Raw genomic sequence first — 24402 nt, 5'->3', positions numbered from 1 at the left:
GAGTACGATTAGCAGCTGCCATGATAGTCCGGATGTGCTCAGCCCAAGTTAGGTCACTGCACAAAGTTAGGCCAAGGTATTTGTAGGATTGCACAAGTTGAACAGGAGTCTTAGAGATTACGTAGGAAGTGGTGAGCGGGTTATGGCGACGCTGAAACGACACAAGTTTACATTTGTTAGGATTAAGTTCCATTTGCCACCGTTCACACCAACGCTGCACTTGGTTAATGTCACTTTGGAGGCTAATTTGATCAGATACATTCGTTACTGTGTTGTACAAAACGCAGTCATCGGCAAACATGCGTATGTTACATGTTAAGTTCGTTGGTAGGTCATTAATATATATTAGAAATAACAAGGAGCCAAGGACGGAACCCTGAGGGACACCTGATGTAACTGGAATAAAGTTGGAGAACTGATCATTTACAAGGACAGATTGGGAACGGTTATGTAAGAATTCGTGGATCCAGATTAAGACAGCGGGATGTAAGTTTAAATGGGAGAGTTTCAGTAACAGGCGTTTGCGAGGTACCTTATCAAATGCTTTGGTGAAATCTAGAAATATGGCGTCGGTTTGAAGGTTATTATCGAGATTGGAATGAAGGTCATGAACAAAAAGTGCTAGTTGAGTTTCGCATGAAAACCCTTTTCAGATTGATTTGTGGGGTTTAACGTCCCAAAACCACCATATGATTATGAGAGACGCCGTAGTGGAGGGCTCCGGAAATTTCGACCACCTGGGGTTCTTTAACGTGCACCCAAATCTGAGCACACGGGCCTACAACATTTCCGCCTCCATCAAACCCTTTTCGGAAGCATTGTTGTGCAGGATGAAAAAAATTAACCTTGTCACGAAAACTGATAATGTGAGTGAATATGACGTGTTCCATGATTTTGCAAGGCACTGAAGTTAATGAGATGGGACGATAATTTAGTGGCGAATTTTTGTTACCAGCTTTGAAGACTGGAATGACCTTCCCTTTTTTCCAATCGTCGGGCAGTTGGCCTGTGACAAGTGACTGCGAAAACAATAAACATAAATATTCGGCACAGACATCTACAGTGTTTTTGAGGAACTTGGAGTTGATATTGTCTACACCCGCGGAGGACGACAGCTTTAGGTTGTTAATTATAGATATTGATAAATAACTAAAACATGTCACGGTCGTCTTCATGTACCTTAGCGTCCATTTCACTTCTAATCTTACTTGGGCGGCACATGTAACCTACATATATGCAAACGCATCAAGAACATGGGGATACTTACGTCGAAACCTACGAAACACGCCAAATGACGTGCGCAAACAAGCCTACTTAGCCTTTGTTCGCCCACAACTGGAATTCGCATCATCGATATGGTCCCCCTTCCAAGCCTATCTCATTAACCAGCTAGAAGCTGTGCAAAACAAGGCGGCACGGTTCATTTCACGTATTTACAGTCACCCCTCGAGCGTCACACAAACAAAACATGACCTTTCATTGCAGCATCCAGATATGCGGCGCACAGTTACCCTCCTATTTTTGCTTCATAAATATATTCACACGTCCAGGCCACCACCCTTCTAACTAACGGCACCATTGCGCATGTCTAAATGACTTCACAATCAGCAAAGCGCCACACGCATCTTTGGAAAAACAAAATCATTCAACTAATCGGCTTTGCCTCGTGCCATAGCACTCTGGAATGACCTACCCGACGTCATAGATAGATATCTGGGGTTTAACGTCCCAAAACCACCATATGATTATGAGAGACGTCGTAGTGGAGGGCTCCGGAAATTTAGACCACCTGGGGTTCTTTAACGTGCACCCAAATCTGAGCACGCGGGCCTACATTTCCGCCTCCATCGGAAATGCAGCCACCGCAGCCGGGATTCGATCCCGCGACCTGCGGGTCAGCAGCCGAGTACCTTAGCCACTAGACCACCGCGGCAGGGCTACCTGACGCCATTGTCGATTCAACTAATCATGAAAATTTTCGTGAGCAATTATTGATACATCTATCTGAATAGCTTTGTATAACCTCCTTGAATTCTGTTTTTGTTCTTTGTGCTTTTTTGAGGATGGGAAAATGTTGTTGTTATTTGAAGCCCCTTGTTGTCATTTGTGCAACCACTGTTATTAGTTAAAATGTTATTACTTGCCTTGTATTGTAATAACCCACCCGGCGCCATTGTCAATTTAAATAATCATAAAAACTTTCGAAAACAATTAATGATACATCTATCTCTATAGCTTTGTATACGCTCCTTGAGTTCTGTTTTTGTTCTTTGTGATTTTTCGCGCATGGGAAATTCTTGTTATTACTCTAAGCCCCTGCTTGTCATTTGCGCAACCACTGTTATTAGTTCCAATGGTATTACTGGTCTTGTATTGTTATTAGTTATTAGTTGATTGATTTGTGGGGTTTTAACGTCCCAAAACCACCATTTGATTATGAGAGACGCCGTAGTGGAGGGCTCCAGAAATTTTGACCACCTGGGGTTCTTTAACGTGCACCCAAATCTTAGCACACGGGCCTACAACATTTCCGCCTCCGTCGGAAATGCAGCCGCCGCAGCCGGGATTTGAACCCGCGACCTGCGGGTCAGCAGCCGAGTACCTTAGCCACTAGACCACCGCGGTGGGGCTTAGTTATTAGTTGCTCTGTAGTTGCTTTTTGTAGTTTTTTGTAGTTGCTTCACTTTGTAGTGGCTTTATATTATGGCAGAAGTATCACCCACTAGCATTCTTCCTATGTACCCCCCTTACTCTATGCTTCGTAATAGAGCCTAAAATTTAATATCTTAAATTAAGGTATTTAAATAAATAAATTGAACTAATTAAGTGCGACGTGATCATTAGTGTTGGTTATAAGGCGATAATTCATGCAGTCATCAGCAAATATTCGTATGTGAAAGGTGATGTTGCTGGGCACAAATCTTCAATTTATATGAATTAAGAACATCAGAGGCCCAAGGATGCTCCCCTGCGGTAAACCGGAAGAAATTACCAATTTGGGTGAATCGAGCTCATTGACCTAGGCAAATTGCTCTCAATTAGATAGAATTACGCAGCTATGACAACGTACAGGCGTTTAAATTTAAAGATGAAAGTTTTGATATGAGGCGGCAATGTGCAATTTTGTGAAATACCTACATTGTGATAATCACTTTTAATGATATAAGAGCGGTACATCTTGAACTAGCCATCAATAAATATTAAGAAAGCTTTTTGTTCATATTTCGGCTATTTATATCAAATTCTGGCTGGTCTGATGTCATATACCCTGAAAACGCAAAGACTCCAAAGCAAGCGTGAAAACTTTACGCATCGCTTTGAAGTGAATCATGGTGAGTGGGAAAAGCATGCAGCGTGGAATATGAATATACCCCAAATCAACCGAGACGTTACTCACTCACGGCATGCATGTCAATTAGTGACAACGCGTTTGTATAACATATAAAATTTGTTTTTGCTGTTCGGCCACCGCTTCCTGCGCCCGACTCCGGTGTAGCAGCTTGTTCCCATTCCGGTGTAGCAGCTTGGTGTCGGCGTTGCCATTTTCCCGCTGCTTCCCGAGCACTCGGGAAGCAGTGGCAAATGTGTAGCTTGTAGTCTGCCTATACCTCGGGTCGCCTATGCCGTGCTCTCGCCTTCGGAGTAGCAGCTTCGCCTTTCACGAGCGAGTGTTTCTTGATCGTTTACCTTTTTAGCAAAAAGAGAATGTGTGGCCTGCAATCCGCTTGTTCTTCATCATTCTTGGTGTCATCGTCATGACGTATAATGGGTACCTTGCATGTACTGAGCCGTGATGGCAGAAAGAGAATGTGTGGTCTGGAACGCACTTATTCTTCATATCCATCGCCTATATACTATCGTCGGCGTGCTTATACTTCATCGGCGTCGTTATAACGCATAATGAGTACCATCATGTGCTGTGATGGAAACAGGCATCTGCTCCTGGTAACGCGAGAACTTTAGCTTATGACCCTGGGTTGAGTGACCCTTGCTTCTGGCCACTGCGATCGAGTTACCGTGGGTTCCAGAAACGTAGGACAAAAACATATATACAACTACAGTAAATCGAATATCGAAGCCATCAACCACGGCCTTAGGAGCTTTTGCAATACTTTCCTTCCGTTGTTCTCCTCTCGCTCAGTCGGGAAAAACTGTTCTTGTCTTCAACATAAACTAATCGAGTTGGCTTATGCGCACATACCACGTATCTTTCTTATAAAAACAATATCTAAACCATGGTCCCATGGATTGCTGCACGCTATTAAAAGCAAGAAAAAAAAAACGTCTATTCAAGGCGGCAAAGCTCAAGGGCATCCCTGAGCCCCAGGAAACACATCGGACTGCTGAAAAAAAAAACCAACTGTCATGCCCTTCATGGTGCTAAACACAAACTTATGTCTTGTGACCTTCAATTGCTCATGAAAAACAACAGCGAAAGGTTCTACAAATTCATTTCTCCTACTGACATCTTTGATGATTTGTCACTGGTAGATGAAGGAAGAAATGTTGATTCCGAAGATTGTGCCACCATGTGTATTACTTATTTCACGAGTTTATCTACAAAGAAAGACTACTCATACCTTCCATCGACACAAGTTGATTACAAGTACATGAACACCATATCGTCACTATCGCTGGAATCTCAGCACTCATTAGAGATATGAAAATATCGACGTGCGCAGGAGGCCCTGGTATTAACACTCAAATTCTGAAACAGACCATTACATCATCTAGAATCATACTCGCCCACATCTTCAATAAATCATCAACAGGCGAGATATCACATGAATAAAAATTGGCATAATCATAATTGTAATCAAATTCAGCAAGGAATCCGACGTTAGTCATTATCACCGCATATTACTTGTATTCAGTGTAAACTGCTAGAATATGTCATTGCATCAAATGTCGCAAAGAACGTTGAAGCTAACAATTTTCTTTTTAGCGGAACCCACATGTGTTCGGAAAGGTTTTCTTATGTGACCCTCAATTAAGAAATTCACAAATGATTTATTCACGCTCATGAATAAGTGATATGACATAGACTGCATATTCACCGATTTCTTTAAAGTATTTGATCACGTTCGGCATTGTCACCTAAGGTATTGTCACTAATTCCAGACTCTTTGAATTTATTCAGGTTCAGAAACTTTCTTTCATTCTGTTAGCAGTATACCGTCACTAATTCCTCTTTATCTCCTTTATCAGATGTAACCGTAAGTTCTATCTGTTATTCAAGTTACATATGTGATGTTTTATTAAATGCTTAGAAGAAGAGGTTGGTGCCAATGCGTGGCACCGGCTCCTCCTCTCCTCTTCCAAAAAAGTCGACATCGCATATTTTGTAGCACACACACATTGCGTGAGTGATGTGCATAGCACATCGCTCACGCAATGAGTCCACGCTTTTAGAGACTGAGTGTCCGCACCAGACAGAAATGCTCACATACTAGATAGAAATGATCCACATCACACAGAGTTTGTAATAACACAAATAATCACGCCAATTTAGGTGTTCACAGTAAACATGAAAGTTCAATAAAATGTCTAAGGTATTCTCGTCACTTAACTTGTGAACTGTTTTCAGAAAGGTTTTCTCAAAAATTATCGTAGTGAAACATGAAAATATTGTTTTGAAACGTACCACTTAACAATGGCGATAATACATTTTTTGTTCAGTACTTTTGAGCTCTTTCTGAATCCTCCAGAAAGTGAACGGCTGCACGCGCTGCAGTGGCTCGTATCTTCCCTTTTGGCCAAGGACCCAAGATTTTTGCAAATTGATAGAGGTCACTTATACAAAGAGTTTAGTTTTTGCAAAAAGCTCTTTCGATGTACTCATAATGTTTACAAGGAAGAATAATGTGCTCGACATCTTTTTCAGCTTCTTCCACATAAGCAGGTAGGACTGCTAGCTTTTCTTATTTTATGCAGGAATGCATTCGTGTACCTTCGTGTAACGCCCACAACCAAACACAGGAACAGGTTCACAGATTGTATTTCCAATGTAGTTTATAGGTTTCTTTTAAGTTGTCGACTTGAGTACATTTGCTAAACTGGCCGGTGTTTTATTGAAAGGGCGAAGGAGCATGACTATAATGTACGCAATAGGACCAGTGGTTTTCTGGCTGACCATTGCAGGCGTTGTGGTTGCTCGCCTGACTTTATTAGTACTCGGTTTTTTTTAATGGGGAAGGACAAGATAGAGCGCGAGATTGTTGAGGCTTTCTTCATTCATGAAGCGGGTGACAAGTGCGTGAGCAGGCCTTCCATATCCTTGTCTGACGCTGAATTTAGTTATCTTAGAGGCTTTCATTGATTTTCCGTGTCTTTTGCTTTATCATGACGTGATGAATTTCACTCATCACGCTTGCGCGAGTTCCTTTGAAGATTTTATCGTTTGCAGTTTTTATCACTGGTTAAAACCAGCCTACTTTTCTTCCTTCAAGACCTCATCTTAACCACATTTTAGGCACATTATATATGCACAGGTGATGGCAATAGAATTTCAATTGTTAGTCAGCGCTCTGTCTCTACTGTCCTTCTTTTTTTCCGAGTTTTTGTGCTGCCCTTTCTATGTGAGCACTATGAACCGACTAGCCCAAATCAAAGTACTTCTCAAAATACTTCTCTTCATGTAGGCTGCACCAAGTTGAAACCAATGGATGACTGTTTCTACCGATCGGCTAACCTTTAACGCAATATTAAAATTTATAACGGGATTAAAGTTATATAACTGAGAATTTGGAGCATCATTTTTGAACCAGGTTTCCACAAACAGTTGACGGCTCAGCTATTTACTAGACATCGTGCACCGCTCATCGATAGAGGTAGCAGTCACATAATATTTTCCTGGTGTGTTGCATGTACAATGTGATCAGCTTTGTTATTTCCTGTGATTTCACAGTGGCTTCGCACCCACCGGAACATTTATGTGCGGTTTAAATCTTTTGATATTGTGTACGCCCTCTGTATTTTATATGCGAGCCCACTAGCTTTGTTGAGCAAGCTGATTCCTTTTAAAGAAACTAATGAGGACTATGAGTCGCTGATAACTACCCATTGAAGTGGACGTGGCTGTAAACAGATGAAGCGCAAAGCACGGGGGATCGCATAAAGCTCTGCCATTGTGGGTGTTGTGAAATGGCTTAACTTAAAAGCTTTTCTCGCTTGGTATGCAAGTACAAAGAATGCCGACGTAAAGCTTTGATACAGACATGATCCATCAATATACACGTAAATATAGTCTTCATAATCGGTATAAAGATGTGTTAAAGTTAATTGCTTTATTGCAATTACAGGCATATAATTCTGACAAGTTAATCCTGGAATCAAAGTTGTAATATCGGGCATAGAGAGTCGCCATGGTAGGAGGGATGCACATGGAGGCCAGTATTCATGCGTAGGCCGTAAACTCTTGCATTCTAGAATATTTTATGTATTCTTGCAGCTGATCTCTCCTGAATAGCTCGGTATAGGGGATGATTATGGTGTTGAATATCCAACTCAACATAATGCCGACAAGATTCCGTGAATTTCATAGCATGTAAAGACGGTTGACGAGACCCCGCAATTACGAAAGCACTAGCAGACGCTTGGGGTTCACCTAGACATATACGAGGGCTTCTGGCCAACAATCTTTGGATCCTCTCCTCTACATTACGGAATATCCCATGTCAAACCGGGGCAGAGTAAGCTAGTCCTTGCCGAATGATTGCTTAATGTACTTGCAATGAAGACGAGCATTAACCACCTCATCTCACTCCGGTCAGTCGACGTAATATATTGATTAGGGAGTTGACTTTTTACTCTAATGATTTTACCTGCGGAGCCCAAGACAGACGTCTGTTTAGTATAACCCCAAAAATTTTGTGATGTCACACAAGTTGTCAGCGCTGAGAGACTATCTGAAGCTTAAATTTTTTAAAGCATTTGCTTGTGAATAGAAGTACAGCTATTTTCTTATGAGAAAGAATCATGCCTCTGCTCTTAAAAAAGTCAATAATTATTAGCAGGCCATCTTGAAGTTTTCGCTGAACTGCTTGAATACTCGGGCCTAGTGCCCATATGCACACATCGTCTGCATATAGTGAATATTTCATACTAGGTAAGATAGGGGATAATTCAGGCATAACGCAATAAATAAAAAAGAGCTTAGTACGCTACCCTGTAGAACACCTTGACTAACTTCATGCTGTTTACTTTTGCCGTCAGCTGTTTCAATGAATATTTGCTGTCTCTTAAGGATTCTTCAATCTCTCTGAGTGTTCTGCCAACTATTCACAACTGAATTAAACCGTGTAGTACGTGAGTGTGGCTGGTTGTGTAGAATGCTCGCTTTATATCTAGAAATACTGCAATGACGATTCTTCCGTAGTTGTCTTGATCTACATAAGTGACAAGGTCTAAAATGGCAGCCATGGTGCAGCAGCGTGTACGGAAGCCTTCCATGTTTTCTGGAAGCACATTCGTACATTCCATCCAACACTGAAGTCAAGCGTCGATCATCGTTTCTATAATTTATACATCTTGCATCTGTTATTCATGTTAGATCTGTTATTCATGTTACATTTGTTCTTCATACTACATATGTTATTGATTTCACATTTGCTTTTCAAAATCAAACATAAATGCAGTGGGTACATCCCGCAGTTTTGGGTCTTCTCTTGATTTTAATTTACATCAGGGACCTGCCATCGCATATCTCCTCATACATACTCCTCTTTGCATGGGATTGTATCATATATTTCAAGATAACTTCTTCGTCAGATCACCTTGTTTTTCAGAAAGACCTAGATCTCATAATTTTTTTTAGCTCACGCTGGCAAAAGACACCTAATAGTGAGAAATTCAAGCTAATGACCCTAACAAGCAAGAAATTATTTTTTTCTCATTATTTGTACTCGTAATAACGGTCATGTGACACGAAAATAATCTTATAAATACCTTGGCATGTATCTTTCAGTCTCACTGTCATGGTCCACGCATATTGACGAAACTTCAGCGCAGGCATCCCGCACTCTTGGTTACCTAAAACGTAACCTTCGTGCGGCTCCAACATTGACCAAACCACTTGCATATTCAACCTTCCTTCGCCCTTAACTTGAATTTCCCTCACCAGTTTGGTGACCTTATCAGGCCTATCCAATCAACGCCCTTAAACGTTTGCAAAACCGTGCCATGCGCTTCGTTGGTAAAAATTACAGCTGACATTCGAGTATCACTCACAATAAATCATTGCTATCATTTCTTTCCTTAGATTCGCGCCGAAAGATCTCCGAGCAGCCTGTTTGACAAAATACGCCAGCACTTTCCCTCTCACCTAGCAGATACGTACTTCGCGGCGTTTGCACAATAGCTGTTCTTCAAAACGCATTTTTGGACACATCAACGCATTCAATTATTTGGCAATACCAGTAGCGCTTGAAATATATAATGATCTTCCTGACAGCGCTGTTCACATTAGTTATCCTGTATTGCTTCGTCAAAAAGTTAGTACCATTTTCTCACCAGTGGCTTGAACCTTTGGAAGATGATTGATGTATAATCCTCGTCGCTGCTATTGTATAATTTGTTGTGGTAATGTGATGTACCCTTACAAATGAGCATCTCTGCATTTTCTTTATTATCTGCATGTCCTGTTGACTCTCGCCAACAAATATGTAACTTAACTTCCTGGTTGTTATTTGTTATATTTAGTATATTAGTGTTTTCATGCTTCAACTATTGTTAATATGCGCTGTATATTCCCATTTCTCTCACGCAATACTCAAGCTGAAGCCTGTAGAAGCTGTGTGAGTGAACGAATAAATAAATACATGAATAAACGAATAACAAATAAGGAGAGAAAAAAACTGTTATTTATATATATACAAGGAGTTAGAGAAAGATGGGCCGATGCAGGTCGCCCTTCACACACACTAGGTGGGCTCCTCGTTACAGAAGTCCATAGGCAGCCAACGCGACTTGAGCTCGGTTGACCAGGGCCTTCTGGATTGCCAGGTTGGAACAGCTGAGCAGGGCTGGCTCCCAGTCTTTCCGGATGAGGTTTGGTTTTGGGGTGAGGTGCGAAGTTGACTGGCATTCCCACACCATGTGGAAGATGTCAGAGGACTTCTCTGCATAGTGCGGGCATTTTCCTGTACAAGCACAATGAAGACATTTGAAAACTGCCGGCTACAGCAGTGTTTTGATGTAAAGGTGGAGGAGTAGGTGTTCCTCAGCCTTTGTAAGACCTTCACAGGATTTATGATAAATCGCGTTGCCAAATTGATAGGATTTAGAAATTTATCAAAGTGTTAAGGCCGGATTAGGTTCACGATCCATTCCGGAAAGGTACGAAGGCGTTACCCGGAGAGTGAGCGCGCGGGAAGCGGCGTCTGCCGTTTCCTTGCCTTCGAGGCCCATGTGAGCTGGAGCCTATATGATGCTACGGGACGCAGTGGCCCCGACGTAATTACTATATTGTGAGAGCCGAGTAGAGGACTCGACTGGCTACGAATGCATGCGCAAGCTGCAAGGCATCTTTGCAACGTAACTGCCCCCGCTTGTTGGAAACACGATAGACCATATGGCCCATCTGGTCTTCCACCTTATGCAGTGTTGTAAACATTGTGTCGACTCGGCGATGTTTATGAATACAGACCCAGTACTCTGATCTCATCGTGTTCTAAGATGGGTCCGCTTCGTAAGGACAGTTCAATTTCGACAGTGCACTTTGCCAAGGGGCGCATGTGAACAAATTACACTTTGGTCAGGGAGCATTGGAGATCGCAGCGGTGACGTAGGCGTCCACGATCTCTGCCGCTTGCTGCAGGTTGGCTTCTATGTCTCCTATTGATCCGTGTTTAGCCCATATGGTAATATTGTTGGCATACAGCACGTGCTGTATGCCTTCAACATTACCCAGCTGAGCCGGGGGTTTCATCATAGCCAGTATAAACAATGCGGGTGAGAGCACTGCACCCTGTGGGGTGCCTCTCGTACCTAATTGATAGGGGCCATGTTATTCATCTTGTATTCGGATGTACGACTGTCGGTCAGAGCGCAATTGTCGAATGTATTGAAACGTGTTGTGTCCACAGTTGAATTGGGAAAGGTGCTTCAGCATTATGCCATGTGTGACGTTTTCAAAGACCGCCTTCAAATCAAGGGCGAGTACTGCCTTGTCACTAGGAGGGTATTCGACAGGATTTAGAATTTCGTGGTCTAATAGAAGCAGGACATCCTGTGCGGACCGGTGCAGGTAGAACCTGAACATTGTTTCTGCAAATATGTGTTGGTTTTCCAAAAACTCCGACAAGCGATCATTGTTCAGTGGAATTGTCGAGGCTTTAGGTCCCGCACGAAGCGGGCGCATCTTCAACTTTTCCTCTCAACTCTTGACCCCCTTCCGGAGGTGGTTGCCCACCAGGAGCCAGGGATTGGCGCCACCCTTATAAAATCATCACTTTCCAGTAGGACCCTTCTTCTTGCGTCTGTGTGCAGAAAAATTATACAGCTAACCTTGTCGACTTGTAACTTCAAACTGTGTATTCCTACGTGATGGTGAAACTTATTCCACTTATTAAACAAGATGCCACTCCACGTATTTCACATATATTGTTCCCCCAGACTTAAAAATGTAATGTTTGCAGCACTCTTCAGTCGCACTCTGAGGGCTGCCGGCAATGATTCCCTGGTGATCGTGGGTGATTTCAACGCTCACAGCACACTGTGGGGATATGCGCTGGCGGAACTTGTGTCCACGCTGGGCCTCACTCTTCACACTGACCCTGAACATTCAACGCAGGTAGGTAACTCCGTGACTCGGGACACGTCTCCAGACCTTATCTTCACCAAAAACATTAGACATGCAGACTGGGCCAACACAGAGGAAACCCTCGGCAGTAACCACTGCATACTCCACACCACTGTCACAACCAAACCAATGTCAAGACCCTATGCCCAAACCCGCATACCTGACTGGACAAAGTTTCGGAAACCCTACCCTAATCTGGCCTCTATTCACGAAACAGGTTACTACGCTTGGTCAAAAGCATTGGTCACGCACCTTCGTTCGACGGATACTCAAGTTCAACTCTCAGAGACTACGCCGATGGTGAAAAATACCCTCTTCACTTCTGGGAGGCGTGGAACAGCCTCGTCCGCAGATGGCGCTGCCAAAAACACAATCGGAAACTCAAAATTTGCATTGCCGAGCTCACCTAGTGAGCGGCAGAGTACGTGACCCAGCTCGCCGACTTGAATTGGGTACACAGATGCAACACGGCTGCTAGACAAATGTCCAGTTGGAACACTTGGCGTCTCTTTCACGCCTTAATTGATCCGACCCAAACCAGAGCCACAAAAACACCTCCAACGGGTGATCCATGCCTTCGATTGAGACACCTCAAAATTTGCATGCAAACTACGCGATCAGTACCTCTGTGTCCGGCATGCCATCCAAGGGCCAGCATACTCGTATGCAGGTTCTGAGAATGCGGAGCTGGATCAACCGTTCCAGCTCCATGACCTGAAGGTGGCCCTGACTAAACTTAGGCGAGGAACGGCGCCGGGGAGAGACTAAGTAACATTGAATTTACTTGCCAAACCTTCCGATCCGGCCTACGACGCACTCCTCGGGTACATAAACTCAGCCTGGCTTGGTGGGACACCCCTTCCAATCGAATGAAATACCGCCCTGGCCATTTTCATTCCGAAAGCCGGCAAAGCCATAAACACGGACAACCTTCGCCCCATCTCTCTCACATCTTGTGCGGAAAATATGATGGAGACTATGGAGCGAGATCACTTGTCCGAGTACGCGGAACAATAACAACAATAAATGAACCCTGAGGTGCTTCGACCTTGAAATCTCCTCTTTGTGAGGAGTATTGTTCGATGGAAAGACATGATGCTCTAGTAGTAGCGCAAGACACAGTCACGAGAATCAAAGTGACGTTTTTATACACGGCCTTCTAAGTTAGAGGCAGGGCTCATATGAAATAGCGTCTCAATAAAACTCAGGTAAAGATGATAAACATGATAATGCCTACACAAATGCGACATGCCCAGAGGAAGAGACTTGCAGTGCGCATTGTTCGAATTCCTGTATCTCCACCATAAATGTATTGGGTAAAATATATCTTCGCACTAATATGACGGACGTTTAAAAATTGCAGCCAAACCTGCTATGAGATCACAACAAATGTCACGTGCGCCGTACTTGTCCGCCATCACCGCCACCACAGCTGGCCGTAACAACTATCGTACGAAATGAGAAAATATTAGGTAAACAAAAAACACCTAGAGCAGAGTGGGATTTCAATCCGGCTCGCCTGCGTGCCAACTCAGTATTCTACTATTGACATACGCCAGTGCTTGAAACTTTGTTGCAAAGTGACCATACACAGGCTTCATGTCCGGAAAGAAATCGCATTACCTATGTAATAAACTGCTTTGTAATAACCCGCCAAGGAACAACCAGGTGTCACACAATGTAAATTCCGTAAAAAGTGGGTCGTCGATAGGTACGACCCAATCACAGGAGCGCTTGGCATAATTCACCTTCGTCAGCGACAGCTCCAAAAAGGTATACAAAATTCCTTGCAAGTGCGGAGCGGGTACCATGCTTGTCCGATTAATGACGAAGGAAGACATAGTGAGTGTCTCGCTAATACATAAAAATTATGATTTGTGGCAAGGTGGGTACCCTGCAAGTGTGCGTGTGGCAGTAGCCAAAATATTTTTTAAAAGAGACTCTCAAATGCCACCCTCCTAGCTTTCGCTCTGAATGTGCTGCGCGTTCCGCGCAGGCCAGGTATTTTTTTACTGTTTCGCCCGTACCACTACTAAATAGTACAAACTCTTTGAACGACATGCACATATTGCCACGTTCTATTTCCGAAGTTTTGTTATCGTCCCAAAGAAGTAGTCGTCATCTGGGTCGTCGGGTGGTGGTTGGTCGACAGGCGCACGAGAGAGACAGTTGGCGTCGGAGTGTTTCTTGCCGGACTTGTAAATGACAGTAATGTCATATTCTTGAAGTCTCAGGCTCTATCGTGCGAGGCGACCTGAAGGGTCCTTCAAGGTGGCTAGCCAACACAAGGCATGGTGGTCGCTCACAACATTAAAGGGCCTGCCGTACAGGTAGGGGCGAAATTTCAACGTAGCCCAGATGATGGCGAGGCACTCCTTTTCTGTTGTGGAATAATTGGCTTCTGCTTTGGATAGCGATCGGCTGGCGTAACTAATAACCCTTTCAAATCTGTCAGCCCTCTGCACAAGAACGGCGCCAAGACCTACGCTGCTTGCGCCAGTGTGTATTTCTGTCTCAGCGAATTCGTCGAAATGGGCAAGTAACGGAGGCGTCTGGAGGCGATGTTTAAGCTCCTGGAAAGCGTGTTCCTGCGGCGTTTCGCACTTGAACTCCACGTTGGCCTTGTTAAGGTTAGTGAGAGTATCGGCGATGTGGGCGAAGTTTTTCACGAACCGCCTATAATAGGCGCACAGGCCGAGAAATCGGCGCACCGCCTTTTTGTCAGTGGGTGGCGGGAAGTCGGCGATGGCGGCTGGTTTCCGCGGATCGGGACGAACTCCAGACTTGCTAATAATGTTCCCCAGAAACAAGAGCTCCTCGTACGCAAATCTGCACTTTTCTGGCTTCAGGTGAGTCCGGACGTCTTCATGGCTTGAAGTACAGCTTCAAGGCGCCAAATATGCTCGTCGAAACTCGAGAAAAACACGACGACGTCGTCCAAGTACACAAGGCAACTCTGTCACTTCAATCCTGCCAGTACTGTATCCATAATGCGTTGAAAAGTTGCAGCTGCTGAGCAAAGACCGAAGGGCATCACCTTAAACTTGAAGAGGCCGTCCGGTATTATAAACGCCATCTTCTCTCTTTCGTCGACTTCGATTTGCCAATAGCCAGTCTTCAGGTCCATTGACAAAAAGTACTTGGCGTTATGGAGCCGATAAAGTGCGTCGTCTATTCGTGGGAGAGGATACACGTCCTTTCTTGTGATTTTATTCAGGTGGCGATTATCGACGCAGAAACGTAGGGTCCCATCCTTTTTCTTTACAAACACCACGGGGGATGCCCATGGACTCTTGGACGGCTGGATAATGTCTTCCCGCAGCATTTCATCAACTTGTCTCTTCATGGCCTCACGTTCTCGCGTCGAAACCTTGTACGGACTCTGATGGAGTCGTCTGACATTTTCTTCGCTTATTCTTTATTCTTTATTCTTTATTCAAAAAAAACCTTACAGGCCCCAGAACAGGGCATTGGGTAAGGGGGGGAGGAATCGGAATGAACAGTTTACAGGCAGGATCAGTGCAAAAACAACGAAAAAGTATATATATATATATATATATATATATATATATATATATATATATATATATATATATATATATATATATATATATATATATATATATAAATGAGATCACATTTTAGGCTATACAAGGCGAGGTAAATTTGAGGGAATACAGCACGATGCGATGTTTCGTGATTGCGGTCTGCCGAATTTTTGATGACGACGAAAAGCAATCTTCGTATTGCAGGAGCAGGGTCTTGAGCTGTTCTTGCTTATAGTTCAGAAGTCTGGGATTGACATCGAAAGCTATGGGAGGGGCTTGCTTCCTCTGAGCAGGTTCCGCAGAATCGACGAGGGCGAAAGCACTGGTGGCTTCGACAACTTCTTCGATGTATGCGACCGTTGTTCTTTGTTCACATGTTTGTACCCATTGCAGAAATCCGTGAGCAGAACCGTTGCTTTGCCTTCCCTCAGCTCTGCAATTCCTCTTGCAACGCAATTATTTCAGGTGACCAACAGATGCTCACTGCCTTCAACGACGCCTTCCAAGTCAGGTGATTTAGGAGCGCCGACTGAAATAATGACGCTTGAGCGAGGCGGAATGGTGACTTGTTCTTCCAGCACATTCAAGGCGTGTTTTCCTGACGGCGTGCGCGGCGGTAGTGCTTCTTCTGTGGATAACGTTATCGACATTGTTTTTAGGTTGATGACAGCACCATGGAGGCATAAGAAGTCCATGCCAAGGATGACATCTCTCGAGCAACGCTGTAGGACTACGAAGGCTGCAGGATAAATACGGCCGTTAATGGTGACTCTCGCTGTGCAGATTCCTGCAGGCGTTACGAGATGACCTCCAGCTGTGCGGATTTCAGTGCCTTCCCAAGCTGTCCTAACTTTCTTTAACTTTGCAGCGAACGACCCACTGATGACGGAGTTGTCCCCGACAGCATCACAAACTCTCAACGACGCCGATCGCGACCTGAAGTCGTCCATGTCACGCGCCTCAAGCCGTTTCATGCACGTTGACGAACTGAAACAGTGTGTTTTGTATTATTATTGTATCCTATTTTATTCATTGTACTTTCTTGCATTATTGTTGTACCTTCATCTTCAGGTAAAGCATCAGGACGATGCCTTTTTTCAGAAGGGGGCAATGCCACGTTCCATTTCCCAAGTTTTGTGATCGTCCCAAAACACTACACAATTCTCAGCGCAAACCGCACCTGCATTTTTCGAGAAGCTTCCGGACTGTAGTAGATCATTTTGATATGATCACGCCTACTCTGCGAACTGTACAGATTATTCTGGAACCTACGCCGCCACCAGCGATAACGCTAAAACATTCGACGGCAAGAATATAAATGCCGACGCGCTTCGCCGCTTGTCAGTTGTTGATCGACGGCCGATGCTCCGTTCGCCGCTATCAGTCCAAAACTGCTACTGTAGTGCGACTTTCCGTTTACTGGGCACAGGTTCGCCCGAATAAACAATTTATTATTCGACTCGCATTGTGCTCCATTCGTCCCCGTCACGACACCGTGACATCCCTGCCCAAAATGTGCGTCTAACGTAGGTAAGAAAATAGAGATAGAAGAATTAAGTGCAGAGAGTTTCTCTTGTTTTATTTTTTTGGTTCCAATACTTTGCACTGGTTCAGGGCGAAATCAAATTAGGAACAAATAATATTATTGGGATAACAAGTTGATTGATTGATTGATTGATTTGTGGGGTTTAACGTCCCAAAACCACCATATGATTGTGAGAGACACCGTAGTGGAGGGCTCCGGAAATTTCGACCACCTGGGGTTCTTTAACGTGCACCCAAATCTGAGCACACAGGCCTGCAGCATTTCCGCCTCCATCGGAAATGCAGCCGCCGCAGCCGGGATTTGAACCCGCGACCTGCGGGTCAGCAGCCGAGTACCTTAGCCACTAGACCACCGCGGCAGGGTGAGGGGGGTAACAAGTTACGCACATGCATTGATGGCAGCGTTAACAGCGAAAAAATTGAGACTGCCAAACCCATTCATATTCAAGGAGTTAACAAGGCATAACTCTAAAAATCATACCTTTTGTACGCTCTCAATGATCACATTCATTTAATGCAACATAAAAGCAAGCACGACGCGTTTCAACGCGTACGTAGAGGTATCATAAGGGCAGCAATATTTTATGCGACCCTTATCTATAATTCGGAACATCCGAAAGCACCGGCCACGTGACAACAGTGTAAGACCGGAGCGCCTCACCCTGCAGCGTAGGGCAAAAGGAACGAAACGAACATCTTGCGAAACACCTGGAGGCAGCCGCTGTATTCGTCAACAGGCGCTGCCACTTCATTAAAAACCATCTCTTATTCAGCGTCCTTCGCAGGCCCTCCCGTCAAGCAGGAGCGGGGAAGATGCCTCGAGGGCGCTGCTCGGCTGCGGGTTAAGGCGTCCACCTGAAACACGAGACACGGCCTCTCGTACATGACTTAGGACGCGGTCCACGGTGCGTAATGATTATTTAACGACGACGCCTGGCGCCTCGATAAAGCGGCCGCTTGCTTCGAGATGTGCGGGAAAGGAGTGACTGCTTGTGGCCCACAGACCCGGCATTCGCGAACACGATTTGGCCCGACGCTGCCAAGGTGATCATGGAAGCGCGCTTAATGTTGAGTCCAGGCCCGTGCATTGCCACGAGGCTTAGCATGACCTTTCAGGGTTAGTCGTCCTTCTGGAGGCGATGGACCAACTGCGGATACAAATTACAGATTTCTTTAACGAGATTGTGCAACCAATTACTTTAAAAAAGGCGAATACTTATGCTTGGACGAAACCAACAACACATAGCTTGCTGTCATGTGGCGCTCGTTCCTGCATTTTTATATCGCGTATGATAAGTCAGTAGTGCAAATCTTTGATATTCGCTTTAGGGCCCAGTGAGTTTCGCTAAAATGTTAAGAGAATTCCAGAACTACGAAAAAAGAACTTTTGTGACAATATGCAGGCTTCGTTGTTCGTTTTACTGGTGTATAAAAGAAGTCCAAAAATATGAAATGAAACAACGTGACTGCGCTCAAGTGCTACACCGTTTCAGCACTTTGAATTATACATCGAGAGACAAAACCGTGCTCACGGATAGTGAGAATTTCCTTTGTCAGGGATGACGGCACTTCATGGCGGTGTGCCTCTGTCAAAAATTTCGATGCGCTGTGACATTTGTGCAACGAACCATCGCCATTCATGGCACCATGCACGGTTCACGCGCACGGCTCTATCAATGCAAACACGCTTGATAGCGCTGCAATTCATCAGACACTTGCGGCGTTTCTTCTGGCTAAAATGAAGCCAAATGCGGAAACTCAAACTCAGCAAAAGCTCACTTAAGCGCGCCTAATATTGCCACGTTCCATTTCCCAAGTTTTATTATCGTCCCAAAACACTACACAATTCTCAGCGCAAACCACGCCTGCATTTTTCGAGAAGCTTCCGGACTGTAGTAGATAATTTCGATAAGATCACGCCTACTTTGCGAACTGTACAGATTATTCTGGCACCTACGCCACCGCCAGCGATAACGCTAGAACATTCGACGGCAAGAGTATAAATGCCGACGCGCTTCGCCGCTTGTCAGTTGTTGATCGACGGCCGACGCTCCGTTCGCCGCTATCAGTCCAAGACTGCTACTGTAGTGCGACTTTCCGTTTACTGGGCACAGGTTCGCCCGAATAAACAATTTATTATTCGACTCGCAGTGTGCTCCACTCGTCCCCGTCACGACCCCGTGACTTAATCGCACTTAATATCTTCAACTTCTACCACAGCTAAAAATAAAATAGGGCAATTTCTTATCGTAACATGAACTCAAAGAGGCGGTTTCTTCATAAGAAAGGAAGCCTGAGTGAGTTGGTACGCGTTCATCTTGGTTGAACAGCGCACATGAGATGACGAAGTAAAAGAACATAGAGAGGCGCTGACTAGCGACTAAAATTTATTTGAAAAAGAACATGTGAAATACAGGCTAATTGCTACTTGACAGAAAATGTAAACAAAAAATCTCTAATAGCAACACATCGAAACCCGCCGCGAGCAAGGGAAAAAATATACGTTTGTATCATGTTGAGCAGGTTTCGGAAAGATATGTATCTTTCGGCGTCACTCTTTGAAATTGATGGCATGCTGACACTTTTTTTTTGTTTTACAGCTAAAGCTGTTATGAGATCACATCTCGGGCCACGCACAATTGTCCGCTGCCGCCACCGGTGTCCGTAACCACATCGCGTGAAATCATAAAACAAATTATCGCCAAAAACACAGTGGGACTCGAAACCTGGGTCTGTTGAGTGACAGCCCAGCATTCTACCACTGAGCTACGCCGGCACTTGTTACTTGTTGGCAAACCTAGCACAAAGGACACACTGGGGCTCGAACCCGTTGCACTGGGTCGCAGCCCAGCATTGTAGCGCTGAGCTATTCTGGTGTTTGTGACATGTTGTCAAACTTGCCTTAGGCAGGCTTGATGTCGGGAAAACAATCGTGTTATAACGACTTATAAAGCGTTTTAAAACAGCAAAAGAAGAACCAGTCGTCGTACAATGCTAACGAGTGGGCCGTCCAACTCTACAAGCCATTACAAAAGCTTGTTCTTGTTCTCCTATTAACTGTGGCGCATACCCCCTTCAGCTATAATTCCTCATCGTCGTCAGGCACTGCATGAAGAATTGCACAAAATTCCATGCAAGTGTTCAGCAGAGACAACGCTTCTCAGAAAAATGACGATAAATAGCATAGGGAATGCCAGCCTACTACGCAAATATATTATTAATGCCCTAGTGGGTATCATGAAAGTATGCTTGCGGTAGTTACCCAATTAGATTTTTGAAAAGGCTCTGAAAGATGGCTCTTCTCGCTTTCGCTGTGACTGTGCTGCGCCATCCGTGCAGGCCTGGCGTTTTTCCTTCGGATGTGGAAGGCTTCAATCGCTGCTCTTGCTGATTTTTATAACTCTACAGTATTGTTATGTTGTTGATACAGGCTGCACAGCCGCATTCGTCACAATGCGCGGAGAGGGAGTATGGTTTTTACTTTGATAATGAGCGTTCGTGTTCCCGAGAGTGAGCGTTGATGCATCTACCGTTTGGTCAGTGTAAATTTTACTGCATAATAAGGGAATTTAATATACAATGGCCTCTATACATTCTGTACATTCCGTGCAGGAACACGTTCCTTGCTTTTGCCCTGCTTAGTAATGTCTTATTTTGCACTTTTGCACACATGAGCACAAACTTATCAGAAGACAAAAAAAAAAAAACACGTGATTGTCATATTATTTAGCTCTGTTTTTGAAACCATGTGCGACACGGTGAGTATACGATATGGCCGCGTACTTTTTTGCCCTGACGATTCATTCATCATTCCCAGCCTTTGTTCTTTTCTTGTTTTAGGACGTTTGCGCATCTTCTCGCACGCTTCAGCAATGACGTGTTTTGGATAACCCGCTCACTTATGTCTAACAACTCATTCATTAAAGCTTATTTGCAACCTATCCTGCGTCAACAATCGGGATCAAACCAACCAACAAGGTATCGTCTAAGACATTTCATTCAATCGATCAATCGAGTTTTATTTATTATGAGAGCAAGAGTGAATAAAATCATAAATAATACAGATGAGGGTCCCGAAGTAAGCGACTGCAACGGGACCTTTGGTTATGGTTACAATTGAAAAAAACAAAATAAAGCAGCAGCCAGAACTGAAAGAACCGTAAATGAAAAGTGGAAAGGCATATAAGAAACCAAGCACAAAGACATAGCATATAAGGAGTAAACTTAAAGGTACCATAACAATAACAACTGAACAAACAAAGAATGTCTAAAATAAAATAAAAACCAAAAGACTAGAAATTAAAGCACACAATAAGAATATATATATATATATATATATATATATATATATATATATATATATATATATATATATATATATATATATATATATATATATATATATATATATATATATATATATATATATATATATTATAATGTATCATTGAACATATAAATCTGGTGCACTCAAAAGAACTTCATACATTTAACGAATAATGCTCTATTGAGTTTAAATATAATGAAAGAAATTTTACACTTTAGTGATGAGGGTAAAGAGTTCTATAATGAGATGACACAACAGTGTGCAGATGAATTACTATAGTCGGTATGAACCTTATAATTTGTGTCCTATTAGCTTTACTACAGTGTTTACATCCTAAAAAGGATTTTTTTAGGAAGAGTCGGCTCCTATCCAAGGACATTATGTTCGATGACACAACTCGAGTATAAAGAACAGGAGGCTGACGTTTCTACTTCTTTTGGCATCGTACGATTTCTTTCCCAGTTTAGCACTAAAGTGTCATGTCCTCCGTTCGCTCCAACAAGGTATATTTGAACGAATACACATTTGAAATGAAGATATTGGGCACCGCTCTATTGCCTAAAGAAGAATAAGTGGTCTGAAACTGCATGATCTGAAATAAACGAGAGCACTTTTCAAGGCCTTCAATAGATGAAAAGAACAAGAAAGCACTGCTGGCAGTCCAGAATAGTGCGCATTTTGCCTGCAGAAGGACTTGGCTCTTCAAGTCGTGTATCGCTGTTACGCCCATGTGACCAAACACGACGCCAACAGAAGACAAGAATGGTGTTCATTTTATTGGCTAATGTTGCTATATAGTACACTCAAATCATTTTACACCTATTTTACGAGATAGTACAAGCCCACAAGAAATGTTACAATCTATATGAGCCAATCACAAACTTTCTTTCTTAATACGGAAGATAACAGGCTATGGATATTCTTGCCACAATGTCTATTTGATGTATTCGGGGGAGGGAACATACTGACAAAAAGCTATTAGAGCTGGCCCGACAATATTGTCGGTAGCAAAAAGTGTGTTTTACTCAGTTTCAGTTAATCTCTGTTTCAAATAATTCATTTTGGAAAAACAAAACATATATGCCGCTCTTTGACAAGCCAGCACGGCCACGGGAGAGAGGTGAGCATTCGTAAAACAATCCGCTGCTTTTAGAATGATGCCCACCTACCGTCGCAATGAGACACCACGTACACTTGGCGCGACGCTTGCTGCGTGATATGTATGCGAGACCACGAGTACAAACGAGGACCCATGATGGCTGCGGTGGTGTCAGACGAAGACAGTGAGAACAAACCTGACACGAACTTATCATACTTCGCTTTGACAAACAATGTCTTGTTAGTGAAGGAACAAACAAGCAACATGTGCTGGCGTCCACAATAAGATTGAGTGTACCAGAAGTGTATGAGTGGTAGCGCGTTGCTTCGCGTCCACAAATATTCCTGAAGAAACTGGTCTCGACTGTCAGTGTGCGAAAACATGCCAACCTAATTTGCTATGCCACTCGGAAAATGAATGACAAAAAAGAAGAAAAAAAAACGTAAGCTTAGTCTGCGCTTTTATCGCATGCACTGTGAAAGAAACGGACTGACCAATGCCGCCTAAAATATAGAAGCGGTGATGTCTTAAAGTATGCTAATATTTTGCCATCTTGTCCTCGAGAGATGTTACTGAACTGACACCCCGTCAGTTACCCGCAAAACTCAGTGAGGTCAGCCAATCCCATCGATTCTCAACAGATAAAGGGAATGCGCCACTTGCGAAAAAATAGTCCCACTCAGCTTAATATCAAACGAAATGACCATGACAGACAAAGCTGTGGTAGGACGTAACAAATGAAACGACTGTAAATCGTTCCTAAACTTTACGAGCGATGCGCGTTTACCTTAGAAGAGAAAGATATTGCAAGAGTTCTCACCTGGAAACTGTGCGTTAAGCCTGCTGTCTTTATTTCATAAGGCGTCCCATGCTGTAGAGGCGTTACCCACGATTTTTCGGTGCTAATGGCCCTGCGTGGATCAAAGACGTCCGCTCAGTTACACCCCAATGTCGTTGCAGCAAAACATAGTTACAGTTGATATATGTTACTAGTATATAAATAAATAGAGCTGTGCAGACCCGTGAAGAAGGCGGTAGCTAGAGCCGCTTCTGGGGATTCAAACACACTAAAATGACGCATCATCGCTAAGGCATCGGACGGTGACACGCATGGTACTTCTGACGGCAAGCAGGCTCATTCATGGATTACGTAGGCACGCTGGTAGATTAGTGCAGAGCATGTTCACACTTTACTGAGACGCATACGCTTACTAAGTACGTTGGACACCTAATAAACAGATTCATTCCACCCCTCATTGATATGTATACAGACAAACACCAACATGGACAAATCACTCAAGGCACTAGAGGGGAAAGAGAACGAAAGAATACATAGGAGTAAAAGAGAAAGAAATAAACAGAGAGAGAACAAAAGCTAATAAGGGCCACAATATATATTACGGGGGTGAGAGAATGAACGAAATAAATATCTTTACAAAATATAGAGGGAGAGTCAGAGGCAGCTGCAGCCAAGTAGAAAGAACAGCAGCAACAACACGAGCACGGTCGCTTTCATCGTCTTCGTCGTCTATGATGCTCTTTCGTTGCCGATGTCTTGTAACATATAACCCCCCGCTGCTGGGAGCGCCGTCTCGGCGCCTAAAGGAGAGTAGGGTCATATGCGGATATATACGGTTTGAGGCGGGTCACGTGGACGTCGTCAGTAGCGAGTGCGGACGACGATGACTGACTGTCCAACGGAGCAATCTCGTATGTGACATCGGTAAGCCGGCGTAAAACCTTGTAAGGCCCCGAGTAGCGAGACAGGAGCTTCGAAGAGAGGCCAACGTGGCGGCATGGTGAACAGAGGAGGACCAATGAACCTGGAGAGTAGGAAACTACTCTGTGATGGCTATCGCAGCGGGCCTTCTGAGAAAGCTGCGAGCCAAAAAGACGTTCTCGTGCGATTTGGCGGGCCACTTGAGCCCGATCTGTGGCATCCCGGGCGTACTCTGTAACCGTTTGCGTCGTTGATGGGAGAAGAGTCTCGAAGGGTAGCACTGGATGGCGGCCGAACAATAAATAGAAGGGGGAGAAGCCAGCGGTGTCGTGGCGTGACGAATTGTACGCGAATGTCACATAA

At 44.0% G+C, this 24402-nt stretch overlaps 1 protein-coding gene across 4 annotated transcripts in view; it reads right to left on the bottom strand.

Moving 5' to 3' along the window:
• Positions 1 to 24402, bottom strand: part of LOC119169192 (FMRFamide receptor-like) — a 1338388-nt gene that overhangs the window by 349123 nt on the left and 964863 nt on the right. For all 4 annotated transcript variants that reach the window (XM_075886260.1, XM_075886259.1, XM_075886261.1 and 1 more), the window contains one exon: positions 23140 to 23230. The gene's annotated coding sequence lies outside the window, so the exon portion shown is untranslated. The remainder of the gene's footprint in view (positions 1 to 23139; positions 23231 to 24402) is intronic.

The sequence above is a fragment of the Rhipicephalus microplus genome, chromosome 2 (genome assembly GCF_043290135.1).
Source record: "Rhipicephalus microplus isolate Deutch F79 chromosome 2, USDA_Rmic, whole genome shotgun sequence".
NCBI lineage: Eukaryota > Metazoa > Arthropoda > Arachnida > Ixodida > Ixodidae > Rhipicephalus > Rhipicephalus microplus.
Note: the sequence above shows the minus strand (reverse complement) of the source record. Positions and strands in the feature narration are given on the sequence as shown.